The sequence below is a fragment of the Notechis scutatus genome, chromosome 4 (genome assembly GCF_049901735.1).
Source record: "Notechis scutatus isolate UNSWTSFEM ecotype Mainland chromosome 4, rNotScu1.2, whole genome shotgun sequence".
NCBI lineage: Eukaryota > Metazoa > Chordata > Lepidosauria > Squamata > Elapidae > Notechis > Notechis scutatus.
Genome location: NC_142012.1, coordinates 119,614,698 through 119,627,157, shown reverse-complemented (window position 1 = coordinate 119,627,157; position 12,460 = coordinate 119,614,698). Strand labels below are relative to the sequence as shown.

At 33.9% G+C, this 12,460-nt stretch overlaps 1 long non-coding RNA gene across 1 annotated transcript in view; it reads left to right on the top strand.

The window, feature by feature from the left end:
• Positions 1-12,460, top strand: part of LOC148130884 (uncharacterized) — a 209,593-nt gene that overhangs the window by 147,211 nt on the left and 49,922 nt on the right. Inside the window, exon 3 of the long non-coding RNA XR_015749112.1 lies at positions 638-689. This is a non-coding gene — a long non-coding RNA (uncharacterized LOC148130884). The remainder of the gene's footprint in view (positions 1-637; positions 690-12,460) is intronic.

Sequence of the window (12,460 nt, the reverse complement as noted above, 5' to 3'; positions counted from 1 at the left end):
ATTTTCCTTCCTTCCTTCCTTTTCTTCTTTTTCCTTCTCTCTTCATTCTAATTTCTTCTTCCTTCCCCTCTTTTTTTCCTTACATGCTCATTTTCCTTCTTTCTTTCTTTCCTTCTTTTTCTTTTTCTTTCTTCTTTCCCATTCTCTTTTCCTGTCCCTTCTTGGATGCTCAAATGCAAAAAGGAGACACATTCTTCCTTTTGTTTTGTTTTGCTTTTAGTTTATTTTTCTAGCCCTCTGGCAGTGAAAACAGAGCCAGGAGTGCTGCATGCTCCATTTTTGCTGGCAGAGGGCTACAGGAGAATGTCCAGGCCAAAAATGGGGCCTGGGAGGGCCATGTGCCATCCTTCCAAGATCCATTTTTTCCTGTCAGAGGCACTGCGGACTGGTCTTTCACCATTTCCACTGCTTCCCTGCAGGTCAGAATTAAGCAACCCATGGGCTGGATCCGGCCCACAGGCCTTGTATTTGACACCCCTGTTCTATACTATCCTTTTATTCCTGCTATAGATTTTTTTGAATTTGCTCAGCTGTGCAAAAGCTCCTTATTTATTCTCCTTTTGGATGGTGAATAGAAAATCATGGCAGAGTAAATGGGGTTAACGATGAAAAGCATTCCTGTCCTTTCTTATTACAGAATCAGAGAACATCAGCACAGCAGGGAACATCAGCTCAGCAAATACCATACGGTACTGTAACCTGAGTGTTCCTTGTTAGTATATTTCTGTTAGCTTGAAACTTTTTGATACAATTTTCTGCCATTATTATTTCAACAATGCTATACAGTACTGTCATTATCTGCTTATAGTGAACATTGCATTCCCCCTTGCATTCACTACATTATCCTCATTTCTTTGGGGCATTTATGCAGCTATTTAGAATGAGATGTCCTTCTTCTTAATGAATGTCATCATAGAGCCAAATGTGTTTTGATATACAGCTTCATGGTGCTATCCTATATGCTATAGTATATAATCATTCATTGGTTGCAATCAGAAATGGAGATTTAATACAAACTATTAAGGTACACAAGCTTTTAAGGCAAAGCATGCTGCTCCCATAATGTGCAAGTGATTCATGCCACAGATTTATTTCTTCTCAAACTAAAGTTTTTTTTTTTTTTAAAAAAAAATGAAATAGAAACTTGTAGAAATGATGGAATCAAACAAGAAACATAAAGTTGATTATAGCAATGGTAGACATAACAACTCTTTTGAATTTCCTTTATATACTTATGAAATATGTCAAAAGTTAATGTCATTTATATCCATTCCTTATAAAAGAGAAAATGCTTCCCATTGTTGTTGTTTCTCATCTTCATGGGTATGCTTGAGTGCACATTCCTCTGTACAGTAAGGAAATATTGGCAGGCAAATGTAAACAGAAACAAAATGATTTGCTGAAGATTGCTTTGGATCTGTCATTAACAGACTCAGTTTTTGGTTTTGGTTTTTTGTCTTTGTAGTAGAAATTTTCCTGCTGCACCTCACATAATTTCATACTTGTTTCATCAGGTGTGGGATTGGCAGTAAAGCAAATATTTGTACCCTCATCATGTCACAAATTGTCTGAGAAACTTAGTTTATCAGAATGATATCTTATAATGAACCATGTATATTGCAAACTTATTTTGGCATTGTAGTATATAGCTTTCAGAAAATAAATTAGTTTTATGGTTGGTTCTCTTTCAAAAGAATGTATTGCAGAAGATGGAATCAAAAACATTCAATATTTTCAACAAACATGTTCAGTGTGTACAATTTTGGAAATTTTGGTGTGTGTTAGGAATGTAAGTCACCTAATAGTTGGGTTGGAAATATATAAACCAGATAGACATTTTAATACTGTCTCTTTAAGGGAATGTTAAAATTGTAATTGGGTGTGGTTCCTCAAACGGCCATAAGATGGAGCCAGAAACCTGGGTTGTTTAGTCCTGTTGTTTGCTAGTTGCTAGTTGGTCGATGTTCTGATGTTCACTGTTTCCTGAATATTTCCCTATTGACTGTTGCTGATCGTTGTTATTCTTGGATTACTGTAAGTCTGTTACTGAACTGTGTATGATATTGGACTTTGTTATTTGGATAATCCCTGGACTGAAAACTGACTTCTTTAACCATGTATGACTTGGACTGCTTGTTGGACTTTGCTTAACTGTTTACTGGAAGTAAAAAGCTACATTTTACTATACAGTGTATCTATGTGCTGGTTGTGTGTTATTCCTCACCACTCTCACTACGTCTCCCTGTGTGCACTCATTCTCCTAACGAGGAATTACCTCAACGGTGTGCTATTGTGAAAGTATTCATTACCTCAAAAGACATTCAGACTGTGAGAAATAGGACAAAATCCAATTTAAATTTGTTCAGTTCAAGTTGTTATCCAATTAAATTTGGATTTCTAATTCATTTCAGAGAACAGTTAGTTTGAATCAGACATCCAAATTCAGTTATTGAATGAAATAAATTTGTCTCTGACCTTCAAGTTTATTTGGGGCAAAAAAATTTATAGTCATTTGAATTAACCAAATTGGGCTAAACCATTTGATTTGACTATTCAAATAAATCACCTTTAAGTTAGATGTCTAATCCACTTTTAAAAACATTATCTTTATGTGGATTGGCTTTCAATTACTTATAGCAAAAGTGTTGCACAGCCCAAAAAGTGTGGCTATATAGCATTGGGAAAACATCCTGTTCTCTTTGTTTATGAAAATAATATGATGGAAAAATCATTGTGCTAAAAGAAAATAGGAGCAAACAATAATGTAAACAATAGATACCCACTTTATTAAGGATTTTGTACAAATAGGTCTTATCTATCACTAACCTGTGACATAGCCAGAGGAGTTTTTGTGGTGCAGCGAGTGGTTAGAATAAAGTACTGCAGAGCTAACTTATTGTTCACTCCAGGAATTCAATTCTGAATAGCTCAATGTTGACTCAGCTTTCCATCCTTCCAAGATCAGTAAAATGAGGACCCAGATTGTTAGGGGCAATATACTGACTCTCTACACCACTTAGACAATGCTGTAAAGCACTGTGAAATAGTATATAAGTCTAAGTGCTATTGCTATAACTGAACTGCTACAAAATTTCATCAGTATAAACTGTAATAGAAGTTCTGTATTCCACTTTTACCAGTTATTTGAAAACATATGCATCTTTGTATATGTTTCTATGTGTATGGAATAGTTAATGTGATACACATTTTAAATCATGCCATCATATCCTATTATGTGTCCATCTTTGATGGGCTGTTATTACTTGTTTTGTTTACAAATTGACTAGATTATTATGGCACCACAGGCAGAGGCAGCCGCTGTGAAAAACAAGTGACTGTAGTGTTGCCATGTTACCTATTTTGTAAAGAAAACTGTGTTACATCTTCTGTCTGTTCTCATTCCCATCATTTACCTAGACCAAACAGGTAAATGCTAGCAGATTTTTTTTACGCACTTAGACAGGGTAAGAAGACTTTACGGATGCTGAAAATAAATTAACTCACAATTAATTTCAGTTGTATTCATGAACACATTACAATGTTAGTGTATCAAATCATAATTTGTTATATACATAGAAATTAAGAATATTCTAGATTCATGCTACAAGCACTTACAAGAACAAGCAATTACAAATTATGGCAATATATAGAAAAGTAACTAGTGCTAGATGAAGTTGTCAAAAAATTAAATTTTAATGTATGTTGCATGTTCACTCATGGTGTTCTCTAGCTTATATCTTGGCTAAATATTTTATACCCAACAATTTTTATTTTCTGATTCAGTTTGGTTTCTTTACTGCTCTCCTGTGAAAATAATGCAAGTGATGCAGTAATATACCTCCTTGCTTTAACTAAAAAAAAAAAACTGATTTACTACAAGTAGACCATTAAGGTAGTGCCAATTTACTCCAAGTGTGTTCTATCATATTTTTAAAAATGTTGCTGCTCTTGATAATAGAGGACCATTAATAGGTTTTGTTAGAGAAGTTGTGCTAACTAGTCAATTCCACATGACGAACATGGTCTTCAAGGTACCAAGTAAACAAACCACATAAGTTATTCTGGACTATAGGGTCTCCTGATTGACCAAAGTGTTGGACTAGAAGACCTCCAACATCCCTTCCAGCTCTATTCTGGTTGACTGATTAAAACAAGTATTTGGAATTGTTATTAGTAGCCTATGAGCAACCAATTCTAGGGTTGTAGCATAGATTTGTATGGCTACAGCAAGTTTTTACATTTCTATCTTCCAAGTGATCTTCATAGGCAACCTTACATAGAATTGTTTACAGTTGTTTAATTGTGGTGTTTAAGCGCATAAGTTGGAAATTGAGTTTTTGCTTATGATGGAAGAAACATCACTGTGGCTTCTATTGGGATCTGTCAATGAAAATTATTTTGTGAAATAACTTATCTTGCTTATACCTTATTTCTAGATTCCTAGGGAGTAGGAGCTGTAATTCTGCAGTTACTCTTCGAAAATTCATTATGGGAAAATAAAAACAGGGGCTATTTAGTTTTACTTTCCAGAGAATGGTTAATACATTAAAGTTCAGCATCTTCTAATAGCCAGCACACTGCACCAATCCCAGACAACACTATACCAATAATTTGTCTATAGTTTATTGAACAAACTATAATCTCTTTTATTAACATATCTTTCTAAATCATAATGGCACTGTTGAGGTAATTCCCCATTAGGAGAATGAGCGCATACAGGGATATGTATTTGAGAGTAGTGTATAATACACACACAGCACACAGAATAATACACACACAGCACACAGATACACTGTACAGTAAATGTAGATTTTTACTTCCAGAAAGATTCAAGCAAAGTTCAAAATAAGCAATGCAAAGTCATTCACAGGTAAATCAGTCAGTTTTCAATCCAGGGATAATCCAATAACAAAATCCAGTGTCAAAAACAGTTCAGTAACAGACTTACATCAAATCCAGGAATAGCAGTCAATTAGGAAGAACGGCAATATTCTCCAACAGAAGGAAACATAGACTCACACACTCACTGAGACTCTTTTGAGACTAAGACTAAAACTAAACAACCCAGGTTTCTGGCTCCATCTTATGGCCATTGGAGAAACCACACCCAATTACAAATTTTGCATTTTCTTAAAGATACAGTTTTAAAATGTCTATCCTGGCTTATATATTTCCAACCCAAAAAACTGTTAGGTAACTTACATTCCTAACAGGCACACACCACATTATGGCACACGTACACACATAGAAAAATTAGAGTTGTGCACCTTATACACATAAATAAAATGTTTCAATATTATATGTGAAACAAGCATAAAAGTAACTCCTATTATAAATAAAAAAAACTGAGAAATACCATGTATTATATTTTACATGTAATTCAAACAATTTCTGGTATAGAGCAACTTATATAACTATATAGTAGTCCTGTTGCCATGTGGAAACATGTACACTTGCAGATATGATTGGAATTAAGTTTTGAAATGAAATAGGTATCTATGTGAGGGAAGATTCAAAAGAAACACATTAACATCTGAATAAAATAATAGATGACCAAGTAAAATCCAAAGGCTTCTTATATATTAATGCCTTCTACTGTCATTGCTCATTGAAAGCATTTTTTTCAAGCATAGTTGGTTATCCTTTACCTGCTTTTTCTTGAAGTTGCTACCTTATTCCATAAAATAGGGTACCATATCTGGGCTGTAAAAATCCATATAGTTACTTGGAAGCAGTAAAGACAGAGAGAGTTTTCTCTGAAGTAACTTTGAGCAAAGAAGTTCCTCAGAGCAAAATTATGAAATAGTTCTCCACTTTCAAACTAAAAAGCAAATCCTTCTAACTGTTTCAAGGGGTGGGTGGGTTGTGTTCCTTATAGAATTTTAATCGCAACATGTATTAACACCTAACTAAACATCACAGATGCTCTAAATGTTCTTCAGTTTATCAATGACTTCTATGCATTATCAGGTTGTTGACTTTTGTAGAAGTCATGCTGGGTATGTAATGTTTTTCAGTCAGGCAGACATCATTTTAATAACACTGGCAGTGGATAGGGATTATCAAGAGCAGTTGCACTTTAAATGCTCTAGATAACGTAACCCTCAAGGAAGAGTGCTGGAGATTAAAATATTTTTTTTACAATGCCACATTAACTAGGCTATATTTTCAGATCTATTAAGACACCTAGAATATGTAAAATGTATTTCTGCAAGCCAGATGTCTCCTTTATTTAATAAAGCTTTTTTTAAAAAAAATAATAATAATAATTTTACATTTGATATGTTGCTTGTTATTTTCTGCCCATTTCTGTAGGCTACATCTCTTTGAATTTTGTTTCTATTTATCTGACATAAACTACCTTTCTCAGATGTATGTTTTCTGCTAATTTAATAACTAGGCAATATATACAATTCTTGAACAGTCTATAACTTGGAATCAACTTTGTGGCATGTCACTCAATACAGTAATATAGAAGTTAAGAATTTGCTGAGTTACACCTATATAAATTTAATGAGCATGGTACAACAGTTGTATACTTCCTTCTTTTCTAACTTTTTAACAAAGATATAAGTCAAATTTTATACAAAAAATTGCACTGTTATATACAATATTGCTTTGGTTTCATGTTTAGAAAAACATTTTAAGCATCATAATTGTGAAGCTCTGTAACAATCTATGTCAGAACTATGGTATAGAATATATTGAATTATAATACCTTGTTGTGGATACCCTTTCAAATAACTTTCATGGAAGAGGATGGGCTTATCTTTTGAAAAACTAGTGATATAGTGGGTGTAATCTAATGTTTTCTAAATTTGACAACTTTAGGACCTGCTGGTTGGTCCTAAATGGTGGCTGGAGAATTTTGAGAAATGAAGTTCAAGCATTTTAAAGTTGTTAAATTTGAACATCACTGATGTAATCATTACAAAACCACATTTAACAGAAGGCAAATTGCTTCTACAACTTGTTTCCAGCACCCAAATATGCTTTCCATCCTTTGGATGGTAGTATCTGTTTTCTTCCATTCCCTGGAAGATATAATTTATTCCAAATACTTTACACAACCTTCAATGGGTGAAGGGAAAACAAAAATGTCAAGGTGACATACATGATTGTATAATCAAAGCCTTTTTATGTGTAAAATGTAAGGGTGGGAGCTGCTGTCTCAACTGTTGTTTTGAATTTTTGACTCGTCCCTCCACTATCAATGCTCCACCCACTCTTCTTATTTTATTTTCTCAAAATGCTTATGCATTATGGTATTATAAATTAACATTAAGGCTTAGCACTTCGCGAATGTGAGGGAAGGAGGGAAGAAGGAAAGAAGGAAGGAAGGATTGGAAGATGTCCAGCAGTGTATGAAGAAGCTCTTCTATGGTTTACTACAATTATGAATATGGAACTATGGTTTGCTTGCAGTTAAAACAAATGCAATACTTGATTCAATAAAGGAGAATATTTGTTGCTCAGAGTTGAAATGAGGAGTCCTTGGTGCTAACCTTGCGTGTTTTCTTGCAGACATTTCATTACCCAAACTAAGTAACATCAATAGTGCTAGTTGATTCTTCAAAACTTGATTCATTGGTAAGCAAGTGGAGAACATCTGATGAATATGTTTTCTCTTGCTATTGAATACTTGCTTTAGATGGTACATATGCTTCAGATTGTTACAATGAATGATCAGAGATATACATGCATAACTGCAGTGAAATACTGAAGCTTTATTAGAATCTCAGATTTGGGTGAACTTTGAAAATATAAATCTATCATTGGATGTCTAGCAAGAATAATATATATGAGTGGAAACAAAGCCAAGCAAATGAGGTGTGTGAACTTGTTTGTCTTGTTGCTCTGATGATTAAAGACTGCAGATGGTACATTATCATGCCAAGTAATTATGATACATAAAACAGTCCAGCTATAACACAATCAAGCTCATAAAGGACTCAACTTGTAAGCTTTGTGAGTTATTGAAGGAACTAGTGGAAGTGCCAGCCAACTGATTTTTTTAAAATGGTAATAGGAGAATCTTTAAATGGGTTCCTAATACACAAAGACAGCTGCCTGGGATACACCTCATTTAGCTGGAATTGCCTTGATTACATTTATGATTCCTCCATTATTGGCCAATATTCCAGCCATCATTTATATTCTCATTTGCTTAACACACCACTATGATGCCTTTCTAGTCAACTGTTTCATTTTCCTCTCTCCCTATATGCTCTGGTTGCCATTGAGTCCAGGTGGCTGAAGCCATTTCCACATGATATAAACATCTGCATGTCAGTAAATAGCATTCAGGGATGTCTTTCCTATGATTTACTCAATCATAGGATTACTTTACATTTTTTGTCCCTCAGTGACACTTTGGAAAATAATAGGCATGTTTTTGAACATGACATTTAACAACGCTGCTATTTTGCACTCTTTGGAAAGCTGATCAAGCAGTTGCTTTGCAGGTGTAAATCCCCAAAGATGATTTGCTATGATCTAACTATTTTTTTTCTTTTTTATAAAGTATAAAAGGTTGAAATCTGGTGCCACAGCTGCAATACAGGTCTTTATAGGTTCATGAAATCCTTTTCTATTTTAGCCATATTTAATATATAAATATGATCCAGTCGAACTGATGAACTGAATCAGTGTCCAGTTTCTCCATAAGTGTTTTTGCACATTCTAACTTCCCAACAGTGATTCAATGATCTTGAAGCAATGATTCAGGCTCAATGTTTCAAGACACTTCCACTTCCATCCAACTCAAGTATCAGCTTTCAGAAAAGTTTCTAGGCATCTAAGCTACAGCACTTAATATTTCTGGTAAGAGGTTGCAGGGAACAACACAATGATACAGAATGGAGAGATGGATATGGTAGACATGGATATATTAAGGATTTTTCCATCTGTTTTTCTATTTCTTATTTCTTTTTTTCCATATTTGGGCACATGATGTTAGTCCTTACTTTGATTTTTAATTTATACCATTTTGTAGAATTGCAATAGATTTTTATGCATAGAAAGTGGCAGGAAAGTAACAAACATTTTGCAAAGAGAGCTCAACTAACTGCAAAAAAAAAAAAAGGTGAGAGGGGTTAGGAGCACCTGTCGCCATTCATTCATTCCCATTTCTTTTCAAGTGGAGTTGGCTTTGTTTATATCTATGTTTATTGAGAAACTGTTTATTATTATTTAGCATTTTTCTAGGTTGCATATTTATGAGAATTATCTGATTGTAGAAACTGTTACCTTAGATACTATACTGGTTGTTGTTGTTGGAAAAAGAGAGAGATGTTTGCCATCTTGACTTATTTTTTAAAAAATAATGAAGGGATGATGTAAATAAAATAAATAAATAAATGAAAAAAAATCTGTAGCATAATTAAATATATTCCTACACAGACCTTTAATGCAGAAATCAAATGTTCTTAGCAGTATATTGGCAAAATTTCCCCTTATTACATATTTATATAATTCTAAATCACTATAACCAAATATGCTCTATTACTGTTTGGAAAATATCATATGGTACCCAGCAACCAACATAGAATGCAAGAAACATATATTAAATTACATGGCCATAAGGGAGTTATTGACTCACTCTAAAATATGAGTTGAGTGTTTGTGGGTGCATGTGTGGATATATTTTGGACAAGCAGAATTCTATTTTTTCTTGTCCCATATGATTTTAACACAGAAGGATTCTTTGACAACTTAACTAAAAATGCGTACATTGATCACATAGTTAAAAAAAAGGGTGGTTGCTGGTCAACATTAAATAATAAGAAAAATATGTTTAAAATGCATTTTTTCAATTCATAAATTAGCCTGGCAGAGAAATGAAAATATGATTGAATTAGACACTGAATATTTTGTCTTTTTTTCTTTCAAACTGTTGATTTCATCATGAAATTGATTACATATAGAATTACTTTTAGATTACTTTTCATTCTTTAAGATTATTCCTAAACAATTTCTATGCAGTAAAATGAAAGTCACTGCCCCATCTTCATGAATTTGACATCATGTGCACAGAAAGTAGTTTGAGTACAAGTTTGGAAATTCTTCACTACATTTGTGGGGAGACAATTTTTTATTCAACAGTTTCTGAAGACAAGATTTATCTGGAAGAAGTTTTCTTATAATGATTCTGGATTTTAACTGAACCATAGAACAGGGGTGTCAAACTCAATTTCATTGAGGGCCACATCAGAGTTGTGTTGAACCTTGACAGGACAGGGTGGGAGTGTCAGTTCATCACTCATGTTGGGGGTGCTTGCAAGTACTCTACCAGTGAAAATGGGCTCCCGAGCTCCATTTTTGTCTGTGATGGCTTCATGCAACTCTCTACCAGAGAAAATGGAGCTTGGGAGGGCCGCGTGGGCTGGTCCTTTGGCGTTTCCAGGTTGACCCTGTGATTCAGATTCAGCCTTGAGTTTGATACCCTTGCCATAGAAGTTGTAATCACAGGAGATTGTTCAGTTAAAAAAAAAAGAACATTTACTCTCACATTTTGAGACACAATAAATATAAGAACTCCACTATTTACCATTATTTAAATATTTACTATTTAATCTCTTTTTAAAATATTTTGAAACCTGTATTCATTCCAAACAAGTGTCATTGAAATAAGATAATATTTTGTAAAGTCTTCCTACAATACAAACCTTCCATCTGATTCTGTAAATCAGATTTCACAAACCTATCATCGATTCTATACATGTAGAATTAATATTCTTACAGTGTTTGCTTTATAACTTGCCAGATGGCCTGTCACGCAGCTTGCATTTCATTTCAACCAGATACCCAAAACATTTGTCAATTACAGTTACACAGTGCAATCAGAACCCATCATCACTCTCAGGATGTATTGTGATAATATGCTTCTCTAGAAACTCTAATCAATCGAAACAAAGAAGCCTTTCCTAGCATTTAGTGAGGATAAATGCTAATTCTTGGTATTTTTCTAACAGTTCCAATAAGCAATCTGTTTGTGACATTTTCTACATATACAAAGATTTCAATAAATCTATTAGCAATGTTACTGGCTAATCCTTTCAACCCGGAAACATTTAAATAATGTCTCCAAAATGCACCAGAATAGGACTTGTGGAGTAGCTGATAAATGGATCAATGCATGGATAGTATGTGTGTATGAATGCAAACAAGCACTAGAATATTTTATTGCTTTGTTGCATCTGTGTTTCTTTTTGATGTTTGTAAATTCAGAGAATGAAGAAAGGCAAGAGAGAAAAGTGATAAACTTGCTTGAGGAAAGGATAGTAAAAGTCAACTATCTGTGTGTTTCATGTAAATTGAGCTGACATTCACTGCATTTGTCTTTTGGCTTCCTTGGACTTAACAGTGGTGGACTGAAAATGGCATCTGCAAGCTTTAGGCTAAGCAATATTGCAAGCCATTCAAAGTGAAAACAAAATGGAGAGAATGTGCAGTGGAAATAAAGCATGTGAAAATGGCTTGCAAATTGAATAAGTTGTCATGTGATAAGGTTCTGATCCCCTCTATTCAATGACACCTAGATAAGCATAAGATTCTACATGAACATTCTCCTTCACATATTAGCACCTAGTTAATAGGCAAATTGTTTTAATTAAAAAGTATCTTAATGCTATACCAATTGTTCAGATCCTTAGATTTCCTTCCAAAAATGGAGTCACAAACAAAGATATTATTTGGAACTGCCACTGTGTTACATTGAAAGATGCACAATAAAAATGTGTGTGTGTGTGTGTGTAGAGAGAGAGAGAGGGACGGGAAGAGAGAGGAGAGATCAGAATAAAAAATGTTCATAAAGCTAATTTAGGGATTTAGAAGAATATGATTCCGATTCCTTAGACCTAAATCTATAGGAGAATGAATGGTAAAATCTGGGGGTAGAGTTTAAAGAGGATCAGCCTAGAATCTCTTTGTAGCTACAAATGAATTCTGTTGACATTTATCTAACTCCAAGCAGGCATTAATAATTAAGCAAAGCTAAAAGCAGTTAAGTTAACAATGTCAATGAATAGCTCAATCCAATTAATATAATGTATTTTAAATACTTCATATCAGTTATAGTCATCCACATTCTCATCCTCGTAACCATTAAGTTGACTCTTGCTTTGTTGTATTTTGAAGATGGAAGTTGTTTAAAAAAAAGCAATCTATTTATATCTCCATTTTGTGGCTGCATGTTCTAGTTTTTCTCCAATTGGCACTCCCTCAAATGCATTTGATGGCATTGGACTATGAAAGGATGCTCTACTCAGTCAGGAATTTGCTTATTGTTTTAGAATGGGACATTAAACATTTCCTTGACTTCCTAGGTGTAGAGCAAATTCCACAAGGAAATATATTAAATATTGAATAAATCCTCAGTTTTAATGGCTTACATGCACTGTATTTACCAGGAAATAAGATAAAATAAAAGCCATCCAAGTATCTATAATGGAATATCTTA